This window comes from Cyanistes caeruleus, chromosome 28 (genome assembly GCF_971803275.1).
Source record: "Cyanistes caeruleus chromosome 28, bCyaCae1.hap1.1, whole genome shotgun sequence".
Taxonomy (NCBI): domain Eukaryota; kingdom Metazoa; phylum Chordata; class Aves; order Passeriformes; family Paridae; genus Cyanistes; species Cyanistes caeruleus.
In genome coordinates, this window is record NC_141728.1 from 5,517,811 (window position 1) to 5,527,503 (window position 9,693).

Consider the following 9,693-nt stretch of genomic DNA (forward strand, 5'->3'; position numbering starts at 1 on the left):
CACCCCCCTGGGGCCGGAAAGGGACTCGGCTGCCGGCACGCAGGCGGCCAAGGAAGTTTCCCCTCCCTCTTCTGCCTGCAGCAGCGCACCGAGCGCTGGAACAGCTCCGAGAGAGCTCAGACACTCTTGCAAAAGCTCCAAGGCCCCTTTTTGCAGATTCTGCCTGCGTTTTAGAATCGCCACCTCGTCTCTGTATAGTTGTTTCTCTGGGCTTTCAACAGGCTTAGACATTCCCTGTGCTACGGTGGAATTCAGGAAGGCTGCCACAGACTTTACAGCGTGCGGGAACAAGGATTCCGCATCTGACTGGGACAAACCCTTCTGTTTTTCTGGAGCCATCGTGTCCCTTGCCCGAGTTCCAGAGTCCCATTTACTGGCCATGACTTCATAAGTCACTGCAGAAGCCATTAGAAGTTCAGTCGCTGCCTGGTCTCTCAGAGTGGTTTTTTCATACATTCTCACGTTTATCTTCTCCCACAGGCTTGGGGTAAAAATTTTCTGTGAATCCACGTTAGGGAATTCTGCCCGTACCCAGGATATAAGGCTTTTAAGCTCCTCCGTGGATACAGAGATCGGGTGCTCCTTTACCATAGCTTCCAAGACAGCCAAAACCTCCCCCTCAGGTTTGGACATGTTTCCCATATTTTTGCTCCCTTTTGACGGCTTACCTGACCTGAGGGTCAGCTTTCTCTCAGCTCCTCTATCCGTGATCCGTTCAACAGCTCACAGACGTCTGGCTTGGCTTGTCCGCTCTCACCAACACCGGGATTACCGAGATCTTCTTTTTCCCCTTTCCAGGGAGTTTTCCAGCTTTCCGCTGTCTTCTGTCTCTTTTTTTTTTTATTTTTTTTTTCCTCAACAGGAGCCTTCAGTTCAAAGTGCCCCAAGTTTGGGTGCCATTTGTCTCGTTAAGGACTTTTGGATTAGGTTCTTTTTTCCTTTGAACTGAAGATTAATGAGAGGGAGGCAGTTTTCTTTTGTTCGATCTCAGTTGTTTATTCTTTTCTTATCAGCATTACAAGGTACAAGGAGCTATGTGCACGATGATAGAAAAGAGTAAAATGGCTAACAAAGATCCTCTTCAAGGCCTTTTATATGTCCGTTTACCCAATTAACAGATGCCAACTCAATTATTTTCTTAGTGACCCAATGATCCAACACCTGTGCGCTGCACTGCGGCATTTTTTACCCAATCACTACTACCCAAAAACCCCTCGGAGAAGAACATGAAGAAGAAAGAAGAAGGACAAGAGACAACACCCTAAATCCTGCATCTTGTCTCCTGTTCTCTAAACTACTTTTTCACCCAGTGATTTAAGAAACTTTCTAATCTACACACTTACACTTTTCCTATCTAACTTTAACATTTGTTTTCATGTATCACCATGAAAACATGCTCATGAATTTCATGTCATATGAAATTCAGTGTTTCTTTGAATCCTAGAACTAAGTATTAGAAACAAGGGCACACACTCTGTATCTCAGACTCCAACACCAGAGTAAGCTAGTGAGGAAAATGCCTGGCCTGGCTGGGCAGGGAGCTTTTGCAGGAACTCAGGAAAAAGATGAGGGTCCATCACCTTTGGACAGAGGGACAGGCAACTCAGGAAATGTTTAAGGATGTCGTTAGGTCCTGCAGAAAGAAAAGTAGAGAGGTGAAAGCTGAATTAGAGCTTAACGGTGCTGCTTCTGTGGAGGAGAATATATCACATCTCACGGGAGCTGATCTGGCTCTGTCACTTGGGCCTGCACAGGAGTGGGTCACACCCCAGGAGCAGGATGAGCCCAGGTGTGACTAGAGCACTCACTCTACGGCTTTTGGCTGTCAGTCTGAACTCTGAGGAGGCAAGGACAAGAGGGAGGTCTTTTGCATGGGATAATAGAGGATTTATTGCACTGGGGAATCTTGGGGGAAAAAGACAGAAAATGTGAGTGTGCAACAGCTGAAATAGGGAGGTGGTTCAAAGGGAGGGTCCAAAGCATCAGCTAATCAGAGATATCCTGGGGAGGGTAAAAGGCAGGGTTCACAAAATCATCATCCAATTGGGGCCCAAAGCACCAAGGATCCAGTGTGACACTGCAGGGCCAAAGAACCAAGGATCCACTGTGACTCCACGGAGTGTCGTGGAACCGTGGAGACCATTGTGACACTGCAGGGCCTCATGGAACCATTCTGACACCAAGCTGGCTGGGAGTGTGGATGTGCTGGAGGGCAGGAGGGCTCTGCAGAGGCACCTGGACAGGCTGGATGCAGGGCCCAAAGCCAACAAGGTGAGGTTGAACAAGACCAAGTGCCGGCTCCTGCACTTTGGCCACAACAAGGCCTGCAGTGCTCCAGGCTGGGGACAGAGTGGCTGGACAGCGGCCAGGCAGAAAGGGAGCTGGGCCACTGATGGACAGCAGGCTGGACATGAGGCAGCAGTGTGCCCAGGTGGCCAAGAAGGCCAATGGCCCCTGGCCTGGATCAGGAATGGTGTGGCCAGCAGGAGCAGGGCAGGGATTCTTCCCCTGTGCTGGGCACTGCTGAGGCCACACCTCGAGTGCTGTGTCCAGTCCTGGGCCCCCAATTGAGGAAGGCCATGGAGGGGCTGGAGCGTGTCCAGAGAAGGGCAACAAGGCTGCTGAGGGGTCTGGAGCACAAGTCCTGTCAGGAGTGGCTGAGTGTGGTGGGTTTTAGCTCCAGCTAAAATCACCAGAGTACTTCCTTCTTTCTTGCTGTGAGATATGGATTATGAAAAGGGCAAAACAGGCTTAAAACTGAATTGGAATAAATAAACTTTATGATCAGGTCTACAAGAATAAGAAACAAGAATAAAACCTCCAGAAACCTTTCCTCCTCCCACACCCAACTTTTTCCCAAGTGACACGACAGAGACAAAACCTGGGATGTTAAAGCTGTGCCAGCTATACATCAGTCTGTCCAGGGAGAGGAGTTTTCTCTTGTCATGCCATGGAGAGTTCTCCACAAGAAACAGTTTTCTCGTGCCTTTTCATTTCTACAAATGGCAGTCACCCAGGCACAAACTCTGCCCTCTCCTCCCATTTTCACACCACTCAGAGGTGTGTTCATGGGCCATGAGCAAAAGGGGTATATTTAAAGGATGAGTTATTCAAAGGCAAAGGTTCTCTTCATCTCTGAGAACAGAAGTTTCCTTCTCTCCCTGGGGGCAAAGGGTCTTCATTAGCTCTCATCTCCCTCTCTCTCTGTTCAAGCTCTCATGGGATCACAGCTACTCCACCATCTGCTTGCCTTCATCAATGGATACCTTTGCCCAGTTTCATTTTTATAATCAAGGGGTCTGTTGGGGTGGACCTTCCGGGTCCCCTTCAGTCTTCTTCTGGATGTGTGACTGCAACCACCTCTCCTTTCCCTTCTTTCTTTTGCCCATCTCACTTCCACTTTGGACACTCATTTTTCCAGTGGTCAAATTCTCCACAGTACACACATTGGGCTCTACCCAGTCGAGACGGGCCTCGTTTGGGTGGTCCTTGTCCATCCCTTCCTTTCCCTTTTCCTTCCTCCTGTACCACTGCTACTAGCTTCTTCATTTCTTGCTTATATCCCTCTTCTCAATTGCTGAAAACTCTCCATGCCTCTTCCAAGAAGGCTTCTAAGTTTCACCCATCTGCCCCCAAAGCTTTTGGAGTTTACACCTCATGTCCCCCGTGGATTGTTCCAGAAATAGATGAACTAGCTGCTGTATTCCTACTTCAGAGCCCGGCTCCAGTGGTGTGTGTCTGTGCATCGCGTCCTTCCAAGGATCTGGGAATTCCCAGGGAGATTCCCAGGGACCTTGTTTGATTGCATATAAGGCTGCCCAGTTCATGGTTTTAGGTCCAGCCCTCTCCACTCCCTTCACTCTCCAGTCCTGGCAGCTTTCTGACTTTCTCCTTGCACTCGACTGATTTGGATCCCATGGTGGGTCCTGCAGAGGAAAGTATTCTTTTCCATCCATTTGTAATGTTTTCTAATGGTCCTTTGCCAGGTCCCCTGCTGGTTTTAGAACCAATTGTTTCTCAGTTTTGGTTAATGCATCCAATAACAATTGTGTGTCCCTTCAGTCTGGGTTATGTTGTTTGACTATATATCATAAACATTTGGCAGTGTTTACTGGGTCACTCTGATAATTCTTTGTGACCTTTTCTCTGGCCTCTGTGTCGAGAGGAGAAAAGGGTTCCTTAACTACCATTGTCCCTTCTGGTCCTATTGCTTCCCACAAGGGTGCCTGTAGTACCTGCTTTCTGCTCCGGGATGCAATCGGGCTACCTGGGGGTGTTGGGGCTGATGCCCCCTTAAAGCTGTCGGGAGGAGGTGGAGGGGAAATGGAGCTTCCAGGTGTGGAGGGGGCAGAGGGGCAAATGGAGCTTCCAAGTGCACCTCTTCCTCCTGCTGCCTCCTAAAGGGAGGGCTGATTAAATGAGTACAGTTCTGTTCTTGCTGGGCTGCTGCTGGATAGGCCTTACTCAGCCTGATGCACCTCTGGCCGAGGCTGCAGCTCCAACAGCACCGTTTGAGCTTTCTTTTGTTGGCCTCATTTTCTTTCTCAAGGGCCAACACCAAAGGATCAGAGGGGGCTTTGATCCCACACTCCCTCTGCCATTCAGGGTTATTCCAGAGGGACAAAAACATATCACAACCCCAAAGCTCATCCCACTTCCCCGGTGTCTAAGGAAAAGCATGAACTGCTATAGATGTACAAAATGCTCGCGGTGAGAGACTTCTCCCGGGTCAAGCTGTTCAGGTATAAGCAATTTATTATTTGGGTAGAGGGAGGAAGAGACCCATTTCTGCTGCCAGCCTTGGCGTACACGTGGTCAGGGAGGGAGAGAGACTGGAGAGGGGAGAGCAAGAGCCAGGGGTAAGAGAGTGGGGAGGACAAGAGAGGAGAGCTTAAAGAGAGAGAGGGAGGAACAAAAGAGTGAAGTTCTTGTTACAATACATTATATCATTTTCCATAGTGAATGTTCTAATTCTATCTAATATCTATTCAATCACTATGAGACAGACTCATTAAAGAATTTACATATAGCCTTTAAGAAGTACTACATTACCATGGAGTGTTACATTTCAAACTCTAAAAGCTTTACAAATTCTTCTCTTGCTACTTGACTTTTGGATTCTCTGTCTGCAGAAGGACATTGTTTCATCAACAGGGATTCCCCTTTAGCTGGCTAAGCTAATGTTCTTTGGTTATGTACTAACTAGTAACTATTTGCTCTGTCCTGCCCCCATTAGCTTCTCCTTGTCTTATCCCATTTCCACCTAAATATTTCCTCACAATTTCTCACAGTCTTTTTCCACTCTTCTTTGTGCACAACCCAAGTCTGAGACACAAAATGGGTCCTTCCACACACAAGCTTTAAGATCTCAGGCTCACGACCAACCTGTCCTCGCTCACACTGCGGGCACCCCCTGGGCTGTTGGGCAGAAGAGCAGTGCCAGCGTGGTGCACAAACCTTACACTGGAATAATACCCACGCAAAATGTTGTCCCTGTTGTGAATGAAACACCCCAAGAGCACAAATACACACTATTCCTGGCATCCCTTCTGTCCCTTCTGGCATTTCCAGATCTTTAGGAGAGGGCTGTTCCCAATCCAAAGCTGTGATCTTTCCAGCAGAAGTTTGATAAACTCCCTCTAATAACACCCGCTCGTTCCCTCTGTCTGTCCAGTGGTGCCCTGGGTTTACAAACTCCCAAGGGTCCAGGCCAAACCTCTGGGGCAGAGGTAGTCCTTTAATTTGTCTTGCCAGGCTTGTAGTGTTCTTTCATCTCTTCCATCACTTGTTATGACTAATAAGATTGAACAACCAGCGTATCCAACACAGAAAGTGAAGGAAAGTTACCAGTGTGCTGGGATTATAACTTTTGACACAAGAGAGCAGTATTGTTACAGAAATACACACAAATCACTAAAACCTCTGCAAAAATACACAATGACTGCTGAAAATCTTGCAATGAAGTAGAAGAAGCAAAACTACACTCTTAATGTCACAAAGTACACTTCTAACTGTCCTAACCATGTCTCAGCCACTGTCTCAGTCACTCACACACAACCAAAAGTCTGGACATAACACACTTCACCAAACAGCAGCATTAACACAGGGGTTCATTCCAGCCACCCCCAGAATTGCCAGAGGCCAATCCCTTTGGTCAATGAACCCCCCTTTGCCGGCCCCAGCCGGTCCCCTCCTGCCGGCCGCGCAATCAGCCCAAGCGGTCCCTGCACCGCTCACTGACCCATGGTCACTTGCAAGCCCACCTTACCCCAGCAGGGACGAGGCTACGCGCAGGGACGTCTCCCTGCGGCTCAGCAGCAGCAGCCCTTTAGTCCAGACCCCCCGAGGCTGGATTATAATACAAACCCTTTGATCCACGGGCAGCAGGTTCCTCGTCTATCCCTGCGCTGAGCGCACGAGTTGAGGAGTACCCCGAGAAGATCCCGGGGCGCGCCTTGGGGAGTCCATCCCCCGTGTGCTCCCACAGGGGGATAGAGAGGACTCCTGCCTGGCTCCCCAAACCTGACACATGGAAAGACTCTAAAACTGCAGGAGTTTTAAAGTACGTTTGATTATTTATTATTGACAGGCACCCGGGCACAGGGGGGATTGATGCTCCAAAGATGTGTGCAAACGTCACAAGGTGTACATTCTCTATTTATCCCCCAAGGTATTCCATATGCATAGGATTGCACAATTTGCTTAACGCATATTCATTTTTGGCCCCTCCCATCCCCATTCCATATGGTAATGAGCTCCACACCCCTCTGGGCATGTGCAGTTCACTCTGGTGGTCACTGAGGGGTCTTCAGGGATGAAGGCTCTGAACTGTCCAAACCCCTGGGTCAGCTCTGTCCAGCTCAGGAGCCTGAGGGCCTCTTTCGTCTCAATGTTTTTTCTTTCCCAGAGCACTACATTAAAATAGATGTTTGTCTTGGTTTACAATTAACAATAGCACAATTTAACATCATAATCAACCCAGGACAATGTTATAGCCACTATACAGCATAGTAAATAATTCTAATTAAGACCTTTCCTAACCAATCTTATTTATATGTATATAAATAATTCTGCTTTGCTGTTCTTCATTTTTGAGAGACAAAGTTGTACAAAGGTTCATTTCCATCTGTATAATCCTTTACACAGAAATCACTGACAAATCCTGGGGCTGGGACTGGATCCAGCCACTCCCAGGGTCCTCCCACAGAAGGAGTTTAGAAAGCCTGGGGATCCTGGTTTATGGGAGCTAGGGGTGTAATTGGGGTGTTGGGGGTCCTTTCTGCACCTGGTGACCCAACAGAAGCTTCTCTAATAACCTTTGCCTGAAGCTCCCACTGTGCCCATGACAGGAGCCTCTGGCAGTGTCTGTGACATCCCGGCTCTTTGGCAGCCTGGGCACAGCTGGGATGTCACCCTGGAGCCCCTGGCAGTGTCTGTGACATCCTGGCTCTTTGGCAGCCTGGGCACTGCTGGGATGTCACCCTGGAGCCCCTGGCAGTGGCGGTGACATCCCGGCTCTTTGGCAGCCTGGGCACTGCTGGGATGTCACTCTGGAGCCCCTGGCAGTGTTGATGACCTCACTGTTCTTTAGCAGCACAGGGATGTCACCACTGGACTCCTGTCACTGCCTGTGACAAATTGGCTCCTTGGTAGTGTGGAGACACCTCTGTTGTCACCCTGGAGCCCTGGGACTGTCACCTCACGACCCTCAGGAAGATGAAGGAGCCCTGGGATGTCACCAAGGAGCCCCTGGGACTGCACATGAGCTCACAGCTCTTCAGCAGCCTGGAAAGCCTGGGATCTGTTCATTCCTGCTCTGCTGAGGATGGACCCTCAGCAACTTGGAGGGAGGTTCCCTGATGAGTTTTACTTCTCCAGAGGCTTGTTCAGTCTTCAGCTCTTCACTCCAGGAATTCAGTCCCAAAAACTCATTAAGATTTCAAATCACTCCAACAAGACCAGACCCTGGGAATAATTAATTTCTAAGTCTTCAATTTTCTGTGGTTAATTGTACCCATTTCAAAAGAATATTGAAAAAGAAAATACTATATTTTTAAATAGTGCAGGGGTATTTTTTGTCCTATTTAGGTTGGTTTTTTCTGTTTATAGATTGTTATCAGCAATCTCCTGTTGATATTGATCCTGAGCACCTCCTAAATCACTCTGAACAGATCTGAAAATCAAGTCCCTTTCTGGCTGACAATCCATCAGCCTTTGTCCCTAAAGCCCCCCATCTCAGGGCTGGGCTCTCATCCCAGCCCTGGCCCCCAGAGCAGCTGAGGAATGGAGCCACATCCAGGGGTGTCCCCAGGGCTCAGGACTGGGGCCAGCTCAGTTCAATCTCTTTATTGCTGCTCTGGCCCAGGGCACCCAGGGCCCCCTCAGGCAGCTGCCAGGGGAGCCCAAGCTGGCTGGGAGTGTGGCTGTGCTGGAGGGCAGGAAGCTCTGAAGAGGGATCTGGGCAGGCTGGAGCCATGGGCCCAGGACAATTGGATGAGGTTCAGCAAGGCCAAGGGCCGTGTCCTGCCCTGGCCTCACAACCACCCCAAATCCCTGGCCGTGCCCTGGCCCTGATCCCCACAGCCTGGCCTGTTCCCTTCATCCCTGCATTGCCAGGGACTCTGTGGGACACGGCAGCTCTGCTGTGCCCATGGAGGGAGCTCCAAGTGCCACCACTGCACTGGGAACCACAACTCAGCGCCTTTGTGTCCTTTGGGGCTCAGCAACTGGGGACACTCAGAGGCACAGCAAGTTTCTCTTCATGGCCAACAGAACAAATGGAAACATGATACAATTTGAAAAACATCAAAACTCTTCCCTCAGCAATGTGAGACAACCCAGCAGCATCTGACGTGTCCACGATCCACCAGGGATATCCATACAGGAACATTTTTAGATAAAGACAAAGGGAATTGGAAGAGCCATAAACACAATTAAGATGTTTCATGATGAGTTATTTGAAGTTCTGAAAGACTGGGCAACTCCCTGAAGCTCCAAGTGTGAAGCCACTCAGTTGAGAGCCATTGGAATGCCCAGAGTGCAGCTAGAGGAGGAAGTCTGGGAGCAATGGGAAGGACACAGATGCAGCTGCTCTCGTTAAGAGATGTCCTTAGACACGGTCCTTTAAACAGGAGAGGTGGAAACTCCTGAATGAAGAAGAACATGAAATAAGAGACAGAATATTGGTGACACAAATTGAGGGGAAGGTCAGCATTCCTTCTCTTGACATCGTACAATTCCAGGTGGGAAAACTTTGACATTATTTAGAAGTACTCAACTGACCCAGCTGATGAGATGTGCTCGTGCCCTCACAAGCTGCATGCCGCCGTTCCTCGGTAGGGCGGCCTGGCTCTAGGACGACACAGCGGCTCCCTCAAGCCCGCTTGGACCATATGCACACAGACACCAATGTGGTGCATGGCAAAATGGCGTTTTTTAGGAAGCTGTTCTGCTTCTTATTCCATAAGTTGGCAGCGTCACTTCTGCCTGCTCCCGTCAAGCACTGACCGGGACGAGAAGAAGGGTAGGAGGGAGAGAGGGGGGGGAGGCACGCCCTGTCTCCTCGTACAGCACGAAATCTTCCGATCGGTGAGTCTAACTCCCTGAACTTCTCCACATTTCCCCCCCTTCCCATGATGTATTAAAAACTATCTAAAGTGGTAAACTTTAAGAACTACAAAGGGGACTAAAATT

At 49.3% G+C, this 9,693-nt stretch overlaps 1 long non-coding RNA gene across 1 annotated transcript in view; it reads left to right on the top strand.

The window, feature by feature from the left end:
• The window catches only part of LOC147649106 (uncharacterized), a 66,476-nt gene extending 58,418 nt beyond the window's left edge, over positions 1–8,058 (top strand). Inside the window, exon 2 of the long non-coding RNA XR_015279687.1 lies at positions 481–8,058. This is a non-coding gene — a long non-coding RNA (uncharacterized LOC147649106). The remainder of the gene's footprint in view (positions 1–480) is intronic.
• Positions 8,059–9,693: the final 1,635 nt, after the last annotated feature.